Source organism: Cupressus sempervirens, chromosome 9 (genome assembly GCF_028749045.1).
Source record: "Cupressus sempervirens isolate cs-2001-9-10 chromosome 9, ASM2874904v1, whole genome shotgun sequence".
NCBI classification, from domain to species: Eukaryota; Viridiplantae; Streptophyta; class Pinopsida; order Cupressales; family Cupressaceae; genus Cupressus; species Cupressus sempervirens.
Genome location: NC_143126.1, coordinates 504,148,750 through 504,160,416, shown reverse-complemented (window position 1 = coordinate 504,160,416; position 11,667 = coordinate 504,148,750). Strand labels below are relative to the sequence as shown.

General features: G+C 29.5%; 1 non-coding gene across 1 annotated transcript; it reads left to right on the top strand.

The window, feature by feature from the left end:
- The first annotated feature begins 11,247 nt into the window (after window positions 1-11,247).
- LOC149539545 (small nucleolar RNA snoR126) lies at window positions 11,248-11,335 on the top strand. The gene has a single exon (XR_016356595.1). It is a non-coding gene; the product is annotated as a small nucleolar RNA snoR126 (small nucleolar RNA).
- The last annotated feature ends 332 nt before the right edge of the window (window positions 11,336-11,667 follow it).

The following is an 11,667-nucleotide window of genomic DNA, read 5'->3' as shown; positions in this document are numbered from 1 at the left end:
AGTAATTAATTTCTAGTTGTTCTCTTAATCAGTCAAAGTTATTCTAGTTCGTTCAACTCAAAAAAAATGAAGTTAGTCTTTTGAAGTTTTTATTTAGGCACTAAACTCTAACACTCTAGAATTTTTTTCTAAGATAACAATAATTTTGGGCCTAGGTCTATGCAATGTATATCTAGTGTATACTATAAACAATTGAACATGTTATATTATAATATTCTAAACTAAGTGATCCTAGGAGAGTAGTAATAATAGTTATGAGATGTGGACAAGGCAAGGCTAGCAATTTATAAATTTTGCTAAACTTGGGATGTTAAAACCTAATGAAGTATAGGATACTTTACTAAAACAATTCCTTAGGTTTTAGTTTACATTACAACTGATAGGAAATATGCCTCAGCGCCATCAAAATCTGTAAACTCTTTTGTTCTTGTCCTGCATAGTGAAAAACATGGAATATAATATGGATTTGCAAGGCTTGTTTTCTCTTGAGTTTGATCATGAGGTTGCCACCTAAACATGAAGAAACAAGTTCATTCCACAATAGAGACCAGGAGGCAGGTTGGATGGAAGAACTATTTTTTTTGTTTGTTTTTGTTTTTAGATCAACACCTTTTTGGCAAGGTTTTTAGCGAGTTGCATTCAATGTGAGTGGGTTTTTCTTTAAATCTTTTAAAGGTGTTTTTTCCCCAAATCTTAATGGGTTTTTTTGCTATGCTCCTATACTATTTAAGGACAATTTCATGTATTAAAATATGTTCAGATTACTTCCTTTTGAAGTATTATTTGAACTCCCATTTGTTCTTATAAGTCAAAGAGATATTAGTAGACATAAAGAGCATGGCATTATTATCATCACATATAGGTAAAATGGTACCAACAGGGAAAACATATGGGCATTTGTTTCTGAATGAGCAATGTTCAAATATTAGTGCAAGGGCTTCCTAAAATTATGTGGCAGCTCTATTCAAATTGAGCTGGTACATTTTTTGAGTTAATAGGTGTATGAAAACAAATGTAGTTTAAAAGAAAATTCTAACCGTAGATGAAAGTTCCATTACGTACTATTTTTTGCTTCTTCTTTTTTTTCCTCAAATTCACCTTCATTTTTTATTTAAGGGATTTAATTGGGTTCTTTGAGATATTAATGTTCAAATATATGTACGAGGGCTTTGTAAACTTATGTGGCTGCTCTATTCAAATTGAACTAGTACATTTTTGGAGTTAATAGGTGTATGAAAACAAATGTAGTTTAAAAAAAAAATTCTAACTGTATATGACAGTTCCATTATTAAGTATTATTTTTTGTTTTCTTTCCTGAAATTCACCTTCATTTTTTATTTAAGGGATTTAGTTGGGTTCTTTGTGATGTTAAAGGATGGCTAGATGGCCAGAGACATTAAATTTTCTCATTTTTGGTAAAATATTTAAAATTTAATGGCTGCATTACTATTTTTTTCTATTTTTTTTCTTTTACCAATATAAATGTTTTAAGTTGTTGATTAAATATTTACTAGTGTATAAAGATGAAAATTGATATTGTTTACCCTTACAATCGATTTCAAATGATCAAAAGCAATTGATTGCAAATATGCAAGCACCAGGTAAACTATTGGTTTCTTCATCACGTGTAAAGTCATAAATGAAATGCTTGATTGCTTCAACTTTTAAATCATTTATTTTGAAATTGGTTTAAAACATATATAATTATATCTTCTCTATAGTCTTGTATACACAAACACAGACACATACATATACATGTACAAAAGAAATATAGCTTTTACAATGTATTATTAACTGAATTTTCTAATCTATGTCACTAACTGCATATTTTTTATTGCCAAAAATAGATATCAATTGTCAATTGCAATTTCACCACATTGCATAAGGAGTTGAGTCACGTGTAAGTTATTTGTTAGTTCTCTATTTTAAAAACATTTGTCATGTTTACTAAATCTAATAGTTGTATCTATATTTTTCTGATATAAGCAACATAGTGTTCTATTTTCCTTAAGATAATAGTTAGAGCTAGATTATGTGAACATAGCCAAAATAATTGCATAAGATGATGGCACCAGAAAAAAGAAAAATAGAAAACATTGAAACTATAGATGTAGAGAACTATAAAAACAAAAGCTTAAAGCCATTCTTCAACATTGACAATGTACTTAAGCACAAAGATTTTCTAAGATTCCAACATTTATATATAATGTTGGAGACTACCTATTTGATTCATTACAACTTCTGCTCAAGAATCAGTATACATCAACTGATCTTTGCAAAGGAACTATTCAACACTTTTTGAATAGTCTAAAAAAATAAGAATCAAAGGCAATTGATTCTTACAACCATGAATTATATCCAGAGATACTTTATGAATTGCATAAAGTTAGCGACTGCGAGACATATTTGCGAAGAATGCAAAAAACTACAAATCCTAAAACAAGTAATAATAAACTAGGTCTTTGGGGAGATATATTTTGCATACAATGGTTGTCCAAATGGTTGAATATAGAAATATGTATTTTTTCATCTACAATAGGGAAAAAATACTTGCATTTCAATGAATCTTTAATGACTAAACCATACTCACTTCTTTTCCATGATGATAACCCACTTTCTGGCCATTTTGAACCACTGATACAAATAGTGACACCAAGTTTCCAGAACCAACAACAGCTACATTTTTCTCAATTTAAAAAATCAATTAGAAATAGTACACAAAATCAAGTAATAAGAAATGTGAACATGAAAACTATGACCACAATAAATGAAAGCAATACACAACTAGACAATAACCAAAAGGAGCTCGTTAAATAAAACACTTGCCTCCAAAAATTAAAAACTAGCATTAAAAATAACAAGCAACAAAAAAAACCTACAAAACAAATGACTTCCCTTCAAAAGTTAAAAAAGAGCATTTGAAACAATAATCCAAAACAACTCTTTTAAAAAAGGAGCAGAACATTATCTGCAATAGAAGTATTCCAAACCACAATTGAGGACACACCAATACACATGTGTAGTGTGTGTCAAACATTACATTTTAAGAAAGACAAAAAAATTTTTGCTTGAACAAAAGCAAACTTATTCCAGATTAGTCAAATCAAATTGCAAAACATTATCAAATTTTATTTTTCGCAAATGTAATAATGCATTAAAGAAATACAAGATTCCTCAATATGCGACATTGCATAACATTCAAATGAACAAGCTAATGCAATATGTGCAAATTCTAACACAATTAGAAGAATGTCTTGTTTCATTATGAATTGCTTTTGCATATATTTGAGAATTGAGACACAAAAGATCTCAAGTTGGCTTAACTAGTTCAATAATCAATGTCTCTGTAGATACTAATGTTACACAAAGAGCTCTGTCTTTATCAACTATCAATACAACAATAATTGTTATCTCTTTGAAAAGAAGACTAGAATACAAAAATGCATTTCAAAAGGGAATAGTATAACCAAAAATTATTATGCAAGTTCTTCAACAACTAATAACAAGAACACTATACAAAATGCAACGTGTCAAACTCAATAAAAATTGAGAACAATTTCTAGAAACAAATAAGGAGGTTGCTGAAAAGAATGACCTGAATAACAATAAAACTGACTGTGAAAGTTATGTTGAGAATGAACCTTGTGAAACTTTGGTACATGGATTCATAGAATCTATAAACATACATAAAATGCAAGACAAATTAGTGAAAATTGCACCTGCACAAAACCAATGCTCGATTGGAATATTCAAAGACAAATATGCATAGGAAATGAATTTTTCAACACTATTTTTTGGTGATCCACGTGACCATGACATTGACAAGAAACTATCGTATAAAAAAATTGCAAAGTGGAAATTATTGCACTCACAAAGATATTTTTCATATCACACAACAAATATTTTATTCAAAACAATAAAAATACTCATAGATCAAGTCATGTCCACAATGTGGATAAGAATTCATAAAGGACAACAAAAAGGAAGGAAGCTATGAGCAAGAGATCTTAAACACAAACCAAATCTAGAAAAAAATACTAAAATCAGATATAGGGTACATCGACTTCAAAAAAATTCATATATCTGCAGACTATGCACATCAACTAAAAAAGATGCCTTTGCTATGATAATACAACTAGGACCTCTAACATTTTTGTTCACATTTACTAGTGTTGAACAAAACTGGAAGGCCTTAATGAAGACACTTAAACAATTAGACAACAATCATTAGTCAACAACACAAAATAAATCAAATATGACAATAGAATTTACCACATATGAACTAATTAAAAAGGATCCAATAACTTGTGTGCAGTATTATAGACATTGGATAAATGCCCTAAAAAAATGATACTTTCAAACCAATCTTTTTTTGAAAATGTAGTAGATTTCTTTTCAGTAACAGAATTCCAGAATCGCAGAAATGAGCATGATCACTTTCTCATATGAGTGAAGGATGCACCTGTCTATCGAAAGCAAAGCAATGAAAGTATTACAGATTTCATTGATACATATCTTACATGTGAAATAATTTTTTTTGATCTAGATATTGCTATTCCCCATAGACATCATCATACAAAGCAATGCAAAAGATCAAGAAATAAACATTGTAGACATAACTTTCCATTTTCACCAATTAGAACAATGACAATACTTGAGCCCTTGCCTAGAAAACAAAAAGCATAAGCTCAATAGCCAACAAAATTCATTGCAAACTTGAAGTTGCAATGTATGATACATCTTTGACATTTGATAGCTTCCTGAATGAAATAGACATAACTAAAAAAAATTCCATTGTTGCTTTAAAGTCAACAATCCAAAGACCAACAGTCTTTCTTCAAAGAAAGCCTTCAAAAAATTGGAATAATATCTTTGGCAAAAAGATACCTCTTCTATAGAAAGCCAATACAGATGCACAATTTATTCTTAATGCATATGCAGCTGCAATGTATTGTAGTTCATATATAGCAAAAGTTGATAAGTCTATGAAAAATGCTTTAAAAAAAATATGTGATGATAATCAATGAGACAATATAGATGCACTCAAAATGATAGACAAACATGGAAATGCTCTACTAAACTTACAACAAATGTCCACTCAACAAGTAGCTCATCTAGTTTTAGCATTACCACTACACTTTGGTTCTAGAAAATGCATGTTTATTGATACACAGTCACATAATGATCATACATTTATACTGAAACGAATAGAGCAGTTAAAGAAAGAACATGGCAACTCCGAAAATGTGATGTGAAAATCATTAATTGAATATTACCTACGCAGCCTACAAGCTATTGCTAATTTATGTCTACCATAATTCATATCAATTTATAAAAAGATGGAACTAAGATTGAACCAAAAGCTAAACCAAACATCATATGTTTCATTAATTTCAATAAACATTTACAGTTAGAAAATTATTGCTATATGTTCCATTCATTGTGACTAAATATACATTCAAATAAAATTATAGTTTATGAGGAAAAACTTACATACATAATGAAAATATAATTCAACACAATCAAGCAAAGTTTGCATACAACACAAATTCAATGTGGGGTGATATTGACTGTGCTATTGATGAAATAGATGATAGCAAAGAAAACAAAGACAATATTTGCCAACAACCAATAATTGAAAAACTTGACAAACACTATGACATGCATGAAGATATAAAAACCAAACTTTTTAACAACTCCAAAAATACAAGTCCAAAATCTTTTGAAATCATACAACTCCCTCAAATAATGAAAGTTGAATAGAGAGCAACAAACAATCGTCAAGGATATTGTAATGAAAAAATTAAGGACATAAAAACTCCTCTGCATCTTTTCCTAACCGGAGGAGTTGGAACTAGGAAACATTTATAGCAACAACCATTTTTCAAGCACTTATTCACATTACAGTAATCTCATTGACAACAATCCAGAGAAACCTAAAGGCTTAATAACTACATATACAAAAAAATGACATACAATATAGGTGGAACTACATTGCATTTAGCTTTTCATATACTTTTTAACAGATCAGATTTCATTCCACTCAGTAAAGAAATATTAGATACAATGTCAAAGAATTATAGTCAACTACATGTACTTCTCATAGACAAAATTTCACTAGTAGGTTCCACCTTCTTACATTACATTGACAAGCAATTGCATGACATAATGCAATTGCTAACAACATACTTTGACAATCTAAACACAATTTTTTATGGAGATTTCTATCAAGCACTTCTAGTACTTGACTCAACTATTTTTAATAACAAACCACTGAAAATAGAATTAATGTCTTATAACTTTTGGACTATTAATGTGAAATGCTATTCACTAGCCAATACAATGCATTGGAAAGATGATAAATTTATTTCAATTCTAAATAACATATGTTTAGGACAACATACACATGATGATATAGACTATCTCAATGACACCTGTCTTCGACCCCCACCTATCGATCCAACATTTCTATATATGTTTTATAACAAAAAAGATGTGACTACACACAACAACAATATGCTTCCCAAAGTTCTTGGAGACTATATTATATTAGATGCAATAGACTTTGAAGATGAAAATCTCAACACAATGCAACTGTATTCACAAACAATGATTCTACCATTTCAAATAGTTGTAAAACCAAATATTCTTGTTAAAATTTTTGCAATAAACTACAACACAAAGGATGGGCTAGTAAATAGGACAGAAATAATATTTAAGGCATATACCAAACAACAAGAACTCGACATAGTTTGGATACAATACAACAATGCAAAAATAGGCCAGGAACAAAGAAATAAATTATGCCAGTATTACATTCAAGACATTCAAAAAGACCGGGTTCCAATTCTTCAAATTGCAAGACCCATTCCCAAAATATCAAGTACTGAAAAAGTTCAAATCAAAAAACAATTTCCAATACAAGTAACATGTGCTAGGATAGTACATAGAGCCCAAGGCCTGACAATGGATGGTCTTGTGTTTGATCCTAGTGGCATAACACAACATGGCTTGACATACACAACACTTTCAAGAACGAAAACAATTAGTTCACTGTACCTCTTAAAACCTCTTATTCTAAAAAACTTCAAAATTCACAAAAAAAATCCATCATGAAATGTCTCAGCTATACTCAAATGCAACATGGAAACGTGAGAGTCAATTGTATTGTATAGCTCACAATGAACACATATTGCTATGCACACTGAACACATGTAGGCTACATGCTCAGGCAAATGACATTTCAAATGATTAGGGTATCATGTCCACTAATATCATATGTCTACAAAAACTATTTTTCCTTCCACGCAACACTGATATTATTTTAAGAAAATATAATAACCATTCAATGTATCATATACATGGTATACCAATACTTACTTCAAGCAATCTCCTCATAACTAATTCAATAGAACACAGATCAAAAAATATTGAAACTATAACAATTACCCTCAAACAATCAAATTCTCAACTCAATGTTTCAAATGTTTACATACGACCACATACAACAATTGCCAAAATCAAAACACTAATTACTAAAATAGCTACAAGCTACATATCAAAAAATAAATTTTACATTGTTGGAGATTTCAACATAGACATGTCAGCACAAAACATAACCACAACAAAACTCACAAAACATATACAAAAATATAGTATTCAATTCATGTTATATTAAACACACAGCATAAACAAACCACTCATTGACCATATCTGGAAAAATTCACTAGCAAGTACATACTCCATCTACAAAACTGAAACATAATAGACAGACCATCTTGCAACATTCATTCAACTATGTACAATTTAATTCTAACTTAGGTTATGTCTACAACAGCAATAACTCTACCAAAGCGACTAGCAAGTGAACCACCACAAGATCAATAGGAGCTCACTAAAAGGTATTTTGAATCTAAACTTTGCAATCTCTTTATTCTTGCAATTTTTTCATATTTGCAAATATTTGAAAATGAAAATAATTTACCTTTAATTGTTATAGTACAAAAGAAGACAATGAACCATGTATATTAATAGAAGATCTAAATGCAAAAAAAAGAAGCCAAACTTTCAAAGGTGATATTTTGGTAGTTTACAAAGCTTTCTTGGACAAAGTATCCAGAACACGTGAAGTTCTACATGTTGACCTTATATATTCCAAAGGAGAGCTCATTATAACTTTAAATGTCAGTGACAAAAATCTTCTTAGCAGACATGAAAGTAAAATAATTCTAGGCATGACATTAAGAATAATGGACTTTGACATAGAACCAAAAATAGATTTTGATCGAGGAGATAGTGATTGCATACTAATTCTAAAAGAGTCCAACATAGCTGAGACAATATCAACTATATTGCATGAATAAAAATTCATTCCTGATACAACTATAAAGCAGTTATTAAGAAGTACAACTAATTACACCACTGGAACAATTGGTGCTATTGTTTTAGCAGCGTACAAAATAGGTACTCAAAATGTGTTTAAAATCAAAGATGGAAACAATGACATGAGAAAGCACTAGTAAGCTCATACAAACAATTTCATTGATAAATATATGAAAATAATTCTTTATTTCCTTCTTGCTATTACATTTTACAATTTTACTATGTTAACTTCTAAAACTGAAAAACTAACTTTTCTACTTGTGTTCAGCTATACATGCATCCAACTTTCACACCCCAATATATTCAAATACACCACCAACTTGAAAGAAATGAAATATTGTCATTGCTCTTCAGAAACATAGTTTAAAAAAATGATAAAAAACTAGCTCTATGAACAACTCTAGCAACATTTATCTACAAACTACATGACAAAAGAACAGTAGATGCACTCCATGGATTGCTACAGACTTCAGTTGAGGTAAGTAATTTCAGATCCTTTGTCATTTTATTTTATCTTTTTATCTTTCATGTTTTAAACCATACTAATACAAGCATATTGTAAATAGTTCATGGGAAATTTGACTATAAAAAATGCATATTCAAGTCCATTCCATGCTTTCTGCTCAAAATGCAACTACAAATTTGAAATCTATGGAACATTGAATGGAGAAAAATGACACTACAACCAATGTAATGAACATGTCTCATACAAATATTCATTGTACCTGAAAAAAATTATCACAAATGATAGCCAGCAACCAATTCATTACGCATTGAAAACAATATTGTACAACAATTACTTCCTGCTCTTGAAAACATAAATTATTAGCAATATATTGATGACAAATCAAAAGTAATATTTATGCTTCAAGACTTTTTAGCAACTAGCATAGACACTCTCAACCAATACAATACCATCACACGTGCAGTCCTTATGAATCGATAAATTGGGCATCAAACAACAAAGGTACTTATTCTTTATACTTGCCTATTTTTAATTATAAAAATCAACTACTTCTTCCCTATTAATCATCATTTACAATGCACTAATAATGTTACCAATTTTGTAGGTATCACATTTGAGCAGCAAAAAAAATACACCTCCCTGTTACATTCAATGTAACAGTTTCTTATATATATCTTCCACTACATCAAAGTTTTGTATAATCAAAATACCTCATTCAATTATATGTATATATACTACTTCTAAAGTAACCATATGTGTATGTACAAATTCAAAACAATAAGCTCTGTGTTTTAAAAAAATACCTAGTTAAAGACTAAGTTAAAGAAATTGTGAATTAAGCATTTAGAACATTCTTTCTTGACATTTAAAGTTACTATAGTTCATCATTTATTTGTCTACATGTTTCTTTGTACCTACAAAATTTGCTAAAGCTATTTTTTTAAAATAATGGATGATTTTTGTTCTATGATAACGTTGGTCAATATAACTTCTGTAGTTTAATTATTAACTATTTTCAATCTTAGTTGATTGTGAATTGTGTCTGTGGATACTAATATCTAAGGAAATCTTGTGGTTCTTTTTGTAAAGTTTAATAGGCTTTTAAGAGTTGTTTCTGTGGGTTGTTTATTTAATTGCAATGAGTTGTTTTATAGTCCTATTTGTGTTGTAATAATAATGCCATTAATCAGTTGCAATACCCTGCATATGTTATGTAGCAAAATATTTTATTTCCAAATTGATAATTAAATTCATATTAAAATCAACCTCCATGTATAATGATTCAAACTGATTTATTTCCAAGTCTACTAAATTCATGTTAAAATAGACACAACTATATGAGTCCATGTCCACGGATCAATTTTTTCTTATCTGTAAAACCTGGGATGACATTTTTTGGCAGCTAAGTTTGATTTTTAGCTCTAACCTGGTTATTGCTTTCCTACTTTGCATGCCCATGAACTATTCTTATGGTGCAGCATGCTTGGAAATCATGGTTTGGATCTAATCTTCAATAAGGTTTCCATTACCTTCAAATTGAGCCTTGATAAAAAATTTCAATTTCTATGATTACATTCCACTGTATGGGAAGAGAAGACTGCCATACTAAAAAGAAGTATCTATTATGGATTAAGTGCTTTTCCAGCATTGTGAACAAGTAAAGAAACTAATAGTATCATAAATATTCCCATACTTATAGAAATGGATGCCCTTTTCTATATTTAGACACACTCTAATATAAGCTTTCACCAAAGGATCCCTGTACACATTTTATCCTCCAAAGCAATCTTCATCATTTTACATATATGTTTTCTTTTTTCTTCCCACGATCTTTGGCCTTGGTATAACTTAAGGCTCTTATTTTACTGTTATATATAGAATAAACCTTAAGATTCATTCTCTTTTCTTTTAGCTGGGTAAGCACTATTTATATCATTTAAGTTTTTAACATACTTTGAACAAATTTTTGGAAATTGTACTTCTTTTTTGGAAATTTTACTTTTGTTCCTTATGTTGAATAACCTTTTTTGTCTGTATAACTATTTTTGGAATTTATAAGTAGTATTTTTTGTTATAGAGTTTAGTTCTCTTTCCACTATAATTAAATGAAACACCATACTACCACAAACTTTAGAAAGGTATACACTATCCAAAAGGCGCAAAATTTATAAAAACTTTTGGATTTTATTTTTTCTTATTTTACTGATCTGGATTAAGGTTGGATTTATTTTTTCTTGTATCTTCAAGTAGTTGAAACATTGTCAACATAAGGTTTGTTGTTAGTAATCTGCATTTAGCCTTCTTCTTTAAAGTTCAATATTTGTTCTTAGATAAACTCAAAATGTTGTTTTCCGCTAGAATGCTTTTGTGTGCCATTATTTTATCTACAGAAAATTTGGGGGCAATGATGATGAAACACATTTCTTGATCCTTAGTATTTATTAAAATGATTCTGTGATGATTGTGATTTATGCATGTCTGAGCCCCCTGCTGATTGCAATATTCTAATTATTTGTCTATGCATTTTTGTGTTAGGTCTAAATGCTTTGGAATGGTTTTCTTTCTCTACTAAAAGAATTATTTTGAAAGCTATGATATTATATTGTTCAACATTTTTTTGTTCCAATTAGATAAATGATTTTAAGTGCTAATCCATAAATTTTTTGTGATTTGCAATGATTAGTTCTGCATGGACCCCTTACATTTATTAATTGTTAACATTTGTCAATCAATTTACAAATTAGTACTAATTCTCTCATGTTCAATTTATAATTAACTGACTATTACCTAATCCCAACCACTTCCTTCCATCCTCCACA